Below are 15,362 nucleotides of genomic sequence, written 5' to 3'. Positions count from 1 at the left end.
TCTTAAAGTTGCACACTCTTAATTTATCAATGTATATTTCCTTTTATTATTTTTTCTTTTTATGCTTGTTAATAAAATTAAAGATAGAAATTGCCTCTTTAATTTAGCAACGAAATCCGTCTTTCTCATCATCTTCGAACCAGTAAAGCTAAAGACATACTTAGTAACGAGGCTTAAATGAAGTTATACCATTAGTACTAGTTTTTTCATACTGGATGAAGTGGAAGTTAATAGTCACAAACACACGAATACACGAATAATAGTGTAACAACAGTTTATGGTGGAGGCCGACTCTCGGGCAGTGAACACTGTTCTCGAAACTCTGAACCAAATTCCTAGTGCTGGATCACTTCACCCGTGAAGTAAAATTCTCAACTCTGCTTTAGGACAAGTCGCGAGTGAAGGTTATCGATTTTTTTGAAATAAACTGCTAAGTGTCACTGAGTGAAGCTAAAAGTGATAAAACACGAGAAGTTCTCTCTTTTTACTAGTCAAGTGCTGTCTTAGTGCCAGGTAAAGTCATTTAAGTACAGTGGCGTACTTTTCCTAGGCGGTGTTCAGCTTATGACTTTGATATACGAATATAAAATCCTGCACTAACTCGTGCTTCCTACAAGAAGTGGAGTGTGGACAAAAATGTTCTATTCTAAACTTCTCTCGCTTTATGTTGTAATAATTAAGTGAAATATTTGCTATGTTTTCGCAAAGGAAAGCTCGGTCTGCCTCACGTCTTTCTTTTGTGTAGTAAAGAAAATTAAACTAAGACTCGAGTGTTAAGATATAATTCAATTGGGTATCATGTACTTACAAATTCTAAGACCGCTTCTGCTTCTACTAGCTTTTGGGGGGATCACATGCATTCTATCTCTGGTGCAGCAGAAGCCCCCGCTATGTACTTGGGGTGTACGTTCCATCCATCTGCCCGGCGATAATTACCTAAAATCTTTTCTCATGTAAACTTGAGGGTCACAGGTATCTTGTTCGTTGTCCAGCAGAACCCCGCGCTAAAAATGGGGTGAAAATTCGATCCGTCTGACTGGGGATAACTGCCTACAACGCCTACTGTTTGCAAACGCTATGAAAAGAAAAATTGCAAGTACGCACATGCGCAAAAAATTGCTCGTATAATGTAACTCATGATTTTTCGCATTTATTCCATTTTTCTTACGTTTATGAGTAAAATTAAGTTATTAGTATGTGGATATAATAACACGCTATCCATCTAAGAATATATTTACAACAAAATATAATAAAATAACAAAAATTAAAGGAAAAAACAAAATTATGTTCGGTTTTGTGTATACTGGGAATCATGACTTATAGGGATTTTTTTCAGTAGCAAAGCACGATTGCGGAGGAAAATTGAAAATAGGCAGTGAACATGCTGGCAGAAGGAACTGGAAAGTGGAGTAAAATATTGAATTTATTGGTTTAAACCTACTGTCTAGATGGTTTGCCAAATATAAATTAGCTTCTGTAACTAAGTTGTCGTACGAAAATATAGAATTAAACAGAAAAACTCTTATCTTAAGGTTCGAAGCGATACGCAACATTGGTATGAGCATTATTTGTTAAGAAAAGGATAGTAAACGAATCGTAGTCTCCGCAGTTAGGTGGTTAGAGTGGCGGTCTACCAGTTATTTTATTATTTTGACACGAGATCGAATCCCATCACATCCCATATATATATATATATATATATATATATATATATATATATATATATATATATATATATATATATTATATATATATATATAATACATTATAGGAAGTGTATAATTTTGATGTTAATAAGAACCAAAACAATATAATAAGGAAACAAATTATTGATAGTATTCTTTATTTGACGTATTTATTCAGTATTAGAATACCTGTACTATTGGAAACAACCATTGTTTTCAGTTTATGCCCTTGTATGTTACACCTCCCCTGCCCGTTCTTGAACAGCAGAGAACTAACTTCGGATTTGTGTGTGAGGAACAGGAAAAAGAACATACGCGACCTTGACAGTCTTTCCAGTCTTACCCTTTGTAACATCGACATGACGTTACATTTAATGGTAGAATAGCTTGTTGTGATGAAAAAAGGAAGAAAGGAAAAAGCTGATATCAAATTATCGTTAGTGTGTGTATATGTGTGTGTGCTTGTGTTTTTTTCTTTTTACAGTATTGACTTTCTCCCTCTCTCTTTCTTTTCATATCTACAAGTGCAAGAAATGCAATCATAAGTCTATGTAAGAAATAAAGAATGCTTTCGTTGAACAAAACTAAATTATACAAATCTATGTATGGGGAACACAAATATTTCCAAAAGATAGCATGAATATGAACGATGATCATACCATATTTCTATATTATATAGTAGCGTGAAAAACTTATATTAAAATGATATAACAAACAGGCATAAGTTTTTTTTCTAGCATGGCAACACAATAAACGTAACTCATTAAATTTTGGGGATTACCAATTATCACCTTATGTGTCGTTGTATTCCTATTCGTTTTCACGTTCGAGCGACGAAAGGAGAAAATATATTGATAGTGATAAAAATCGAATTCGAGATTTCCATGAATTCAAGTTTCACCCCCACATATCGAAAAAGTGATTTTGATGTCGGTCTATCTGTTTGCCTGTCGGTTCGTCACGCTTTAACATGCATTCAAATAGAGGCCATATTGTTCGACGTATCTGGACCGAATTTTAGACATTAAGTTTTTATAACACTTTATCGTTTCGAATTCTATATCCTCCGACACCTAAAAATAAGGGTAGTTTACTACAGGATGAAAATTTAAAATAATTAAATTGTCTCAAAAACAGCTGTAAAGATTTTGCTTATTTTTTTACAAATATATAGTTTATAAATAACCCTTCACCATAGTATGAATCATTGCTCTGAAAAATATGTAAGGTGTAATGTACTGTATGTGATGCGTTTTTTCGAACAATTTTCTCAATCACATTTCATAAATAAATGTATCATTAATAACCTAAAATATGACAACTCTTTCATCCTGGAAACATTCACAAGGGGTAGTTTACTCCTCTCCTGTGATTTTTCCATTTTCGCCTGACGCCATTTTGTTCATATTTCATAAATAACCTAACGATATGGTATAATCCCATCATCCTAAAAAGCTAGAAGTGGTATAATACCTTTGGGAGCAAGCTTTACCCTACGATTTGTTGAGAACGACGCAGGTAATTTTGTTCGTATTTCATAAATAGCATAACTCGTTTGTCCTGAAAAGATATACAAGGGATATTTTATTCTTGGGGATGACTTTTTTGACGATTTTCTCAGAGAGTACTGAGACGCTGTTGCTCATAGTTCACATACAATTATTTTCTTAATCATTCTAACATATGGTATAAGTTATTTTTAACAGAAATATGACCAATGGGTACTTGACTTTTGGACGTACATTGCTTCAAACAAAGTTTTCCAAAACACATTATTTTATTCGCATTTCCCAAATAAATGCTTCAGTAATAGTTGTAGCCTAACACGAGTACGTTCAGAAATTCGAATAAGAAAATTCAGTGCATTTCATCCGTACGCATTGCTAAATATATTTTTAAATGTTACACTAATCACAATTTCTCTAACAGAGTCGAAACTCTTTTTTAAATGTGCCTCGTTGAGGCCAAATGGTTAAAGTGCATTGTTTCTATATTTGATTCCCTGTGAGAGCTAGTGTATTTTATCCAACGTTAAGGTATGAGTAATAAGTAGGTGCAAAGAGAAAAGTGTTTAAAGAAACCTAACCAAGCTAATGAATAATATAAAGAAATAATACAATATTACGAAATTATAAAAGAAACGTTGTTAATATTATATATGTGCATGTAAAATGTCGATGACTGTCAACTCCAAAGGTAAGAAAGTGGAACATCCAATACCAGGTTAATCAATGCCAGGTTAAAGCTATCCTACTAGGGAGTGATTGATATACCAAAAAATATTGTAATCGCTGGGAGAGATGTTAGGAGAATACAGTGGGTGAGAGAGTTTAATACTGCAACTCATGAATAGTCTACACCTTCGTTGAGTATTGAAATCGTAGGCCTATATAGGTTTGCATTGAAATGAGCATTAACACACAATATCTATTGAATATTACGGGGGGCTTGCGGACAGGATTGCAGTATATTTCACGAGGTTCGATATTGTAACGATTATAGCGAACCCCTGAGCCTTCCCCACTCTACACTATAAGTTAAATCCATGCATAATTAAGACTCTATTTTTTTAAATTTAACACTGGTAACCGTTATCACCTGTGCACTACGGGTAACAATCCGCCAGTAGTTCTTTATATTTGCCCTTTGTTTTAGCGTCATAAACGTCTTTGTTCATAAATTTCTTTGTCTATGGCTTTGCATATACGTAGCGTGGACATTAAATTTTGAATTCTACGCCATATGCATCTCATTACAAACACACCTATAGAACGAACGCAACAAACTTGTAATATATAGTTCGTATAGTTCGTGTGTGGAAAATCATACACGAGGCGCTGCACGGGAGAGCCGTGTGCATACATATGGCAGTCAACTTCCTAAGAAATTTATAATAACGTTAATAATAATAATAATAATAATAATAATAATAATAATAATAAACAGAAAACGAAACAGTTATTTACGTAATTTATTTATTTAAGCATGTAAGTCCAATGGACTTAAGTTATTTCTATTTCTCTCTCTTTGAAGGCAACAAACCTTAGGTTGCCAAGACGTAGAAAGGGACTTGTGGCTCTCACAACTATAGGATGGTGTGTGGTTCGCACATCGTGTTTGCTGTTTGTCCCACCTTTCTAGACCGGATGCAGTTATTTCCGGTAGAAAACACAAGAAAATATACCCTTCTAATACCATTAGAGTAGTATTCCCTCAGTGTGATACTTGTTTGTTTAACTGTATAGAGACCACTGATCCGTGGAAGAATCGTTGATAATAATAAATAAAATAAACTCGACAAATATTCTTGTAAATAATAGGTAAAGGTTTGCGTCACACTGTTCACTTTGCTGGACACGCCAGTATGCCGTGTTATCCGGTTGTGGCACATTGGAATATAGGGTATGGCTTCTAATTTTTCCCGAACTATTTTAACTGCTTCAATTAAAATGAATCTATAATAATAAGAGAGTGAATTTAGTCTTCTTACCCCTCGATTTAAAAATAAGATCCGTTAGAATTGTATATATAAAAATAATAATACTCATAATTTTATATAGTAGTTTGTTTTATTCGCAATGACAAACTTCCTGCAACTCTTTGGGTTGCAAATATTTGAAATCAAATCTTTAAGTTTTACGACCCACGGTTATACCGGCTAGGATAAAGGAGACGGTGATGATGAGAAATGAATGAAATGGTGGAATGAAGAAAGTGGGAGAATACGAGAGAACCCCGAGAAAACCCATGCACAATGTGTTTGTCCACCACAAAATTCACTTGGTACGAGCTGGGATCGAACCAAGGATCCCATGCACCAAAGGTGAACGCTTTATCACTGTGCCACCGCGGCCCCTCTTAAATTATTTATAGGAGACAGTGACTGCTTTATGAAAACTTGATATCGAACACATTTGTTTAAAATTACCAGCTTTCTGTTAAATATTGCTTAATAATAAAATAATGAAACCTAAGTCAATAATAAAATATTAATAATATTAATAAAAATAATCTTCAATTAAAAACTCTCTGGAACCAGTGCATTGTCACAATTCCGCGAATTAAAAAGAATTTGTTTACTTCTCATGTAAGTGTAGAAGGACTTAATCCCTGTTGCTTTCAATATACGAAGAAAGTGTCCAACTGTTAAATGATACGCTACATAAAGTGCCCTATGCAATCATTTCTAGCTTGTCTAAAGAACACTTTTGTTTTAGTAAGAAAGGAAGAAAATAGAAAATGCTCAGTTTTAACCTGGTAGAAAGTTTGCAGATTTAAGGGAAATTCACAGAGTTGTTGAATATTAAATGTAATTCGGATTAATGGATTAAGACATCGTAAATAGTTAATGTTTGGAATATACTGGGAGTGACCAAACCATTACCAATGGAAATATCGAAAGAGATACGTTAATGGTGTCAGTTGCAAACTGTTGTAGAAATAAAAAAATAAGGAAATCTCTAAAGCTCTGAAATCGCAGATCCAAATTGACTGGCTGTTAAATAAAACTGCTAAATCTGACTAAAGCAAAAAAAGAATTAATGACCTGTGTTACAGTTTCAGCCATATCATTCTCATATCAAAACTACGATAGAAGTAAATTATGGAATGCTAACAAATGATTTTGCTAGATGTAAATTTTGGGGAAACTTTCTTTTATAAGGCTTTAGATTTGTTTATGGTTTGTTTGTTCATTAGCTTCCCCATGCCGTAAACGTCGCCAACACCTAGTGGCCCACTTGCCAATGGCGATCGTCGATATAGCGACGCGTCGAAGGATTGTCGCTAGTGTGCCACTAGTGGCAAGGATTCGTCGAGTCGAAGCAGATATCTAGAATCGGGGGTATTGAAGTTACCACCGCATAACAGCGAGGACTTCATTTTGATCTGTCACGGAGAATTGCAAAGGGATCAATACGAACTATCGCCAGTCATGTGCATGCGGTTATTATTTTATATTATTTTTCCCACACGAATTGTTATTATAAGGACAATACTTGACCTCCGGGTGTCAAGAGTAACTCCTGCCTTTACATCATGAAGTGAAAAATCTTGAGATGGGTGCGTATAATTGTATAAATTTAGATGGCAACTGTCGCCGATCACCAGCAAGTGAATATGGGAAAACTATGAAAAAAGTAAATAGACGGTTGCCATTTTGTTATAAAATTACATGGCGAGTGCATTTGATCTGATTCCAGACAGTTATTGTCATATAGGGGCCTATACACGGTTAAAGAAGCACTGATTAGAAATATTAAAAATACTTCAACGATTTTTCACTCTACAAGCTGTGTCTTCATAATCGCCTCTGTGGCGAATTCGGAAGAACATGCAACTAGTAACCCCAAAGTTGGTGGTTCGCGCCCAGCTGAGGGAACTTGTTTTTTTTTTTTTTTTTTTTTTACTTTTTAAAGTGTTTTTAGAGTCACCTTAATGCAATAAATTACGCATATAAGCGATTTAACGTATTTTAAGGGAATAACTTTGTGGTTTGTTGGCGTTCTGTCGCTTCTCTGCCGCTGGTGGTATAATTTTCAAAACGGAAATTCGACTACCGCTGATCGTCGCTGCGAGACCGCCAATTTTTGGGGACATGCTGCTATTTGCCTATCGTTGGTCCACCGACGCTTACGACATGGAGTTGTCCCCTCACAAGTGAGGCACATTGTACTCGACCAGAGTGTTTTGGAGTAATGGGGAACATCTTCTGACTTCGACTTCTGAATAATCCGTCAAGTCGAATCAAGGCTGCGCCACGGGAAGATAGAACAAGTGAGCCAATCGTTCGAAGCACTACGCTCGTCAGTCTCCGTCTCATTCAAGACTTAGACTCTTCAGGAAAAGTAACAAGTTTATTACTTGTAATTTATTCTTTGCGTCAAAGTATTTTGCAATAAAGCATAGTTTTGTAAGTATTTTTACGATCCTATACTATTAATTTCAAAAATTCTACTCATAATTTCCCCATCATGGATTTGAAAAAAATCAAAGCTCGAACAAAGAAAGATCTCCGATCCACATGTCTCTTCATGTTTGATATCAAAGTCTCATTTTCATTATTGACCCTTAATTTATTTTAGTCTTAGGCAACGCGAATCGACGGAATGGCTGTAAGTGAAAACATTCATGTAGACGGTTAAGTAATCAGGAAATTCCTGCTGTTATTTCACGAAACACGACAGATCTTGAGAAAAAAAGAACAATTTTGCTCACCAGGGGGAGGGAGTAAATCATCTGCTTAAGGCAAGGGCGCCGATCCTGGGGGCCGGGCACCCAAAGCCTCATGTGGCCTACTTTGTATTTATGAATATTAAATATTTTGCATAATTTGAGTGCAATTTGTCTGAAAATCCTCATATATATATCTTCTGCATTGGAATGGCCCCGAAATTTACAGAGAAATCGGCGCCCTTGGAAGAATCTAATTAAATGAATAAAAATGTGATAACGTAATACTTAAACAACTCTATCTAATGCAGGAAAGTAAATTAGTGTTGAACTCTTCTTTCAATTTTAAGCATTTCAAAGATTCTCGTAATTTAGTAGCGTCCCTGATTTTCATTTCTGAAATATGGGAACTCTTTCGATTTCCTAAGGAATAATGCGAATGGTATGACTTTTAAAACTATGTTTAAAAAAGAATACACATCGACACAAAAAGATTATAACATGATACCTAGAAAATATATTGAATTGTTTTTAATTTGTTCTCACGCTACCAAAACAGTATTTATGCTTTTCTTTTTATTCCATCATTTTAATATAAACATTTCACACTATTGTCTGTTCTAGGACGATACAATTCTAGTTTATGTATATGTTAGCTTTGGAAATACAGTAGAGTTTGGCTTATCCGACATAAACAGGCAGGCAGAACGCCGGATAATATGGATGTGTTAAGAAAAGCCCTATTAAAAGTAAAACTTATGATATAATTTTACATATTACGCATCTAGTAATCATGTATTATAAGAAACAAATGCACTGCACTGAATCAGGGACGTATCCTGAGGGCCTGAGAGCTGTCCGCTTCCAAAACTCAAGCACTTTTTAGTAAACTTGCTTTTACCCTGTTGAGGTTCTTTTATATCAGTATACTTGAAGTCAATGTCCAAACTTTGGGAAATGTGCAGTTGTCTTGTTATAATTCTAAGAACATACCATAATGCCATAATACCAGGTGGAATTAAAGAACAGTTTTAAATAGGATTAACATTTCGTTTCCGTTCTGTTTTTAACTTTAATATATTAGAACGATACACTCAATGTCTTCTTGCCATTTTTGTTATGTGATATACGTAGCAGACAGTTTTCTTTAGTTACATTTCTCTCGAAAATATGTTTAATTTTCTTTGTGCTATAATGCAGTTTCCAAAGTAAACCGGTTTGTAAATGAAAAGTAGGAAAAAGTTTAAGAGAAATACAGAACTATTGCATTATTATTATTATTATTATTATTATTATTATTATTATTATTATTATTATTATTATTATTATTATAGATATTTTTAAAACATTACAATTACGTGCTTACGAGGATTTGTGTTGGGCCCCCTCAGAATATTAAACTTGAATACGTGTTTGCACTGAATGATAAACATATGAGTCAAGGGGTAGACAGGCGCGCTAGGCGATAGACTCCAGAGCATTAAAAATAGATTAAGACCACAACTTGTATTTCTTCTTGCCGATTGCTGCTATTTGCAGTGATATGTCGGATCATACGGTATATGGATCAAAGGAAGGTCGAATAAGCGAGACCATGGTGTATTGGTGTATCACGCACCTAAACCTATAAAATGTTTCTATAAATAATTATCTTTCACTTTCTAGCTAAATTTGTGGGTATGATCACACACCTTGCCTTATAAAGTATAGTCTTATAAAGAAAAAAAAATATTTTTTAGCTATAAGCTAAAGAGAAGCCAACTTCAATAATTTACTTTAGTTATTTTTAATAATGACAAACTAGTCCATTTCATCACGATAAATCACGTTTTGTACTAAGGTGTCTTTTTCTGTCCATGTATATCCTTCACACTTTGTTGGTGACACAATTGTTCTTTTCCCAAGAAAACAGGCTGAGAGAAGCTATACAACAGCATAAACTGAAAACAATAGCCATTACCAATGGTACTTTAATACTGGATAAATACGTCATTACTGCAAAATATCAATAAGTTATGTCCTTATTATATTGCTTCGGTTCTTATAACATGAAAATTATAATGTTTTGTAAAAAAAAGAATGGGATTGGATGGGATTCGATCTCGTGTCAAAATAATAAAATAACTGCTAGTCCGCCACGCTTCCCACCTAACCACGGAAACTAGTTTGTGCTTGTTTTCTTTTTCTTCACAAATAAATGCTAATATCCATAGTGCATATCACTTCCAACCTCAAGGCAGGAGATTTCCTCTTTGTTTCTATATTTCTGTACAACATCTTGGTTACAGAAACTAATTTATATTTGGCAAACCATCTAAACAGTAGGTTTAAACCAATAAATTAAATATTTTACTCCGCTTTCCAGTTCCTTCCGCCAGCTCGTTCACTGCCTATTTTCAATTTCCGTCCGCAATCGTGCTTTGCTACTGAAAAAATCCCTAGAAATCATGATTGCCAGTATACACAAACCCGAGCATAATTTTGTTTTTCTTTATATTTTTATTATTTTATTATATTTTTTGGAAATATCTCCTTATATGGATTGCTTTCTATTATCTCCAGGTACTAATAACTGAATTTTACCCATAAACGTAAGGAAATTGAAATAAATGCGAAAAATCGTGAGTTACAGTATACGCCCAATTTTTATTGAGCATGCGAGTACATGATCCAATGATGGAACTTCCACAGTCTCCTATGATAAAAAAATAAGTTAAAAATCATAAGTGAATAAATAAACATTTCCTTTAAATTAACAGTTATCTAGTCACGTTCCGTCTCGCTTTAAAAAAAGTAAAGCTAGAATATAAAGAAAGGGAAGTTGAGTGATTAAGTTCAAAGAAAGTTAAAAAGAAAGACGTTGAAATAATGTGTCTTATTACTTAAAATTATCGTAGCATTTCCGACGGACAGGATCTTCAGTGATTAAATTCCTACTATGTCAGAGGAAACAAATTAATTACACACTGCCCTGGATTATAAGGCCACTGAAGAGAAAAATGGTGTTTATAAATCAAACATAAACTTTTCACAGAAAATAAAGAGAAACTCCTAGATTTAGAACAATCAATCATACGTGCTCATTTAAAACCTACTTAGGGAATTGTAGGACAAACGTAATACTTAAATATGGATAATAATTATTATTATCAATCGCTAACCACTTCCCTATATATTAGCAGTTTTGCAACCGTTTCCTCGGTTACAAAATTCTTAGGTATTATGTTTTATGTATTTTTTAGAGAAAAAGACCTCTAGAAATAATACAAAAGGCATAATGTGGCAACAACAGATCTGCCAGCCTCACTGACTTTCCTTCGACCAGCCATAAATAAGATCTCATACTGAGTTTGGTGACATCCAACACCACCCGCGGTGCGTCGGCATTGGACAGCAACTGTATACCAGGTTAGCGGACTTACTATACGTGTAGTTATTAGGAAACCAGGCTGAGTCGACAACTGCAAAATAAACCAGATATGCTTCTCTATAATTCTCATTTAAATACGTAAATTTCGTTTTACTTTAGTTTAATTTTGCATCAGATGTCGTTTGATACTTAGTTAGTAAGTGCAGAAGATGTTGAATTTCTACAGGGCTTTTCACAAAGTAATGCGTGTCATCAACATATCTTTGTACAACAATTTTAGTATTATATACAGGGAACTCTGGTAAAAGAGATTGAACAGAAAATATCATAGGAGCCAGAGATAAACTAAATAAAATGCTGGACATGCTATCGCCCTGAAGGATTCCGTTATTAAAAAGAATTGCTACACTTAATCCACCATTGATCTTCAGTTTAGTCGTTCTCTGAGAATAGATACCCTTAATCATAGAGATAAATTTGTCACCAAAGCAAAAAGCGAGTTAACACATTAAACAAATATTGATGCTGAATTCTATCAAACGCCTTAGGGTAGTCCGTTGAAAGAATATACACTGTATTATCAGTTTTAGACAAATAGTATGCTATAAAATCTCGAAGATTGGTCTGTCCATGGCCATATTAACAGCGACTTAAGAGTTCTTCAATGAATGTTTTTATTCGTAGAGTGAGACAACGGGTCAAAATTTTGGGGTCCCTACACAGTAAGCTGAGAGGTCGAAGGGCATCAACGTCATGGGCGTTTGCATGCTTGGGAACCAACACAGTGATACCCATTCGTAAGGAGGTTCCTAAAATGCAACTATCACGATACTCGTTAAAAAGATCAGTGAGAAAGGAAGCAAGGAAATCGTTAAAAGTTATATAGAATTCCACGGGTGAGAAGTAGATTTGCCTCGCTTACCAAGTTTAATGGATGTTGTGACCTCTTCTACCGTAAAAGGCCGGCTAAGATGCTCCCTGTTAGCATTGGCTAAAGTAACTGGTATATGATCAAAAATAGTATCATCACTGACGAACAAAGGAGGCTTGGCATAGAGATGTTTAAAATGTTCTATAAGATATACAGTCACACGAGGCCCCTTCTATAAATGTCCATCGGGGTCTTTAAGGTGCGAAATTAGTTGATGTTTACCTCTACTGGGTTCTCCCTGTATATGGACAGTATTAACAGATTCTGTGGAGTCATTCGAAGGAATCATACTACGAACAAAATGACCATACATACGTCGGCGATGCATAGAGAGAAGAAAATCCTTGCTTTAATGTATTTGAGGCCGAACAATTTGTCCTTCAACTGCACCTACACGTAGTCCCGTAAAAGCTTAGAATAATATGAATACTGTTCACAGAAGGCGTTATGACGGTGAATACTGTATTTCTAACTAACAAAGTGAAATATGGTATTCGACGTATTAAGATACCACAGAGAATTACTTTTAAGGAATTTAGTTACGGGTAAATTAATAGTCATAACTCACAATAGTGATCAGTAAAAATCACAGGTTCAATTTTGATGTGCTTGACGTAAGGGAATAAGATGCGGCTGACATAAATTTGATATAGTCTCCAAGATGAATGCGATGTCCAAAAAGTATGATCCAGAACGGTGGAAACTAGAAACGCCACACATCGATGAGGTCATGTGTTTCAATCAATTTGTGGAGGGAAGATGAGAGGGGGTAATGAGGCTGGTCATCTATCTTTGAAAGTACTGCGTTGAAGTCTCCAGCAAGAATACATGGATTGGGCTTTTTGTATAACACCTCCATGAGATCATTTTCGAAAAAAAATGTTCCGTGCTCTAGCTTTAGAGGTACCAGAATGAGCATAAGTGCTACATAACCGTGTATTCCGTAGTTGGCCCACAGTAAGTCTATCAGTTAGACGAGTAGGATGCTCAATAAAGTCTATATCACTTCTATAGTTAATTGCAGTTCCTAAGCCTTGGGGATTAAAATTAGAGCACCAGGAGTGATTAAATAGGTTGGAAAATTCAGATAAAGCTACTTCCTATGTGAACAGTATATCAATCTCTGTTTTACGTATGAAATCACTTAAAGCATGTTGCTTGACGAAGCAAGATAAACCGTTTAAATTTAGAGTGCCGATACGAAAACTATACATTTGCATCCACCGAAGAAAAAATGAACGAAAGAGAAAGAAGAGGACATTGGAGAGAGAAGAGAAATTACGAAGGATCCGATGCAGTGTCAGTCCCTTTCCTAGGACGAGACTTTGAACGGGTACGAGTGGACTCTACGATATAATTATCTTGCCACTTTATTAATTTCAAAAAAAAATCACTGTCACCACTTTTAGTGTTCTTTTTCTTGCGCCGGGTTTGGGACAAAAACACATTTTCACTTGCACTAAGGTTACTAGTAGTAGAAACAACCACATCACTGCGCGAAGCACTAGGACTAGAAGATTACGCGGTGACACTAGGTGGGGCACCAGAAGGGGACATAGAGTTGATAGTTGTCACATCAGAGTGGCAGTGCGCAGAGAAAACTTAGTCACTTTGGAGAAAACGTTGGTCGGAGAGAGAACATAAGCCTGTATTAGGTTCCTTTGTAAAAGCAGCAATATGTCATCATTAATGGGGTTCTTCTTCAATATTCACTATGTCGTGGCAGAATCATTAGTATCAGAAGACGATGGAGCTGTTGACATTATGGAACAAGCAGGGTGCACGGGAGTATTTAGGGAGTGGACAGTAGGAATGTCACGAAGCGAGTTCAAATATGGAAGGTGTTGAAATTTAAAAATTCTGGTACAGGCGTTGCTGACGGAAGATTAACAGGAGCAGAGCGTAACAAAGCAGAGATCGGAGTACGGTATTAGAGGATATGGGAAAGGTACTAGAGCAAAGCTTATGGCAATCTTGGAAAAAATGTAGAGGACTATCACAGAAATTGCATGTGTTGATTTGACTCTTATAAGTGACCCACAATCTTAAACCTGCGATTGTCACATAGGAAGGTGTGAAATGCTTAAGGTTCATGCGTATAAACTCCCTACTGGTACAAGTTTTATTAATGTGACCTGCATCATAATATTTGTCTTCAATATGTTGCACCTCGCCGTACTTAGAAAGCACACTGATGATTTTAGCATTGTCAAGTTCGCTAGGACATACATTTAATTTAACCAATTACAACATGTTACTAGCAGAATCAAAATCCAGAACAAATTCACTGTCATCATCTTTGTACAACACTTTACCCTGTGAATCACGAAGTATTTGCTTATAAGTAATCTGATTTAAGAGTTTAATATAAAATATTTTCATGTTGAAGTCCAATTCTATTGATATAATCTGGTCCAGGAATAATTTGAAGGTTGAAGCAATCCATTCATGTACTTTAATAGACGTGGGACGATTACTCACATGACGATAATTAATTCGTAAACTAACCATATCGCAAAACCTTTACCAAAAGACGAAAAGAATGGCACTGAGTCGTAATAAAGAAGTTCACTGTCCAATTTCACACACAAATGTTCAGTTCACGATGAACAAAAACGAAGCGTTCGCAGCTACACACAGCTTACAAGCCACTACTCTAAGACATTACTGTTCTGAGAGTAGGAAAAAACTGAATGTGCAGTGGATTTAGTAATTACACACTTTTACGATTCCAGTGTAATAATGCTGAAACTTTCTGATTTCAGTCATGATAAAATAGTAAAGTATTCTGCTGAAAGAGTAGTCCAGAGAATTCAACTTTAAACTGACCACCTCTGGTGCTAGGGGTCTCGGGTTCAAACCCTGCTCCCGCCAAGTGAACTTTGTGGTGGACAAACACCGTGTGCGTGTGTTTTCTCGGGGTTCTCCCGTTTCCTCCCACTTTCTTCATTCCACCATTTCATTCATTTTACTCATTATCACCGTCTCCTTTAGCCTAACCGGCATAAGCGTGGGACGTAAAACTCCAAATTTCATTTCATTTCATTTAAACTGACAATTCATCTGTATAGAGGTGCTGCCGTATGCTCTCGCCTTGGGCCTTAATACTTCACAGCAAATCATTCGACAGATACTCATATTGATCGGAATCTGGTGTTTCAGGGCACTGAATTGTTTTTTCTTACCTAATTTAACGTACCTTCCT

The sequence above is a fragment of the Thermobia domestica genome, chromosome 4, assembly GCF_964235325.1.
Source record: "Thermobia domestica chromosome 4, izTheDome1.hap1.1, whole genome shotgun sequence".
Taxonomy (NCBI): Eukaryota; Metazoa; Arthropoda; class Insecta; order Zygentoma; family Lepismatidae; genus Thermobia; species Thermobia domestica.
The sequence above is the reverse complement of the archived record's forward strand: the minus strand, read 5'-3'. Positions refer to the sequence as shown.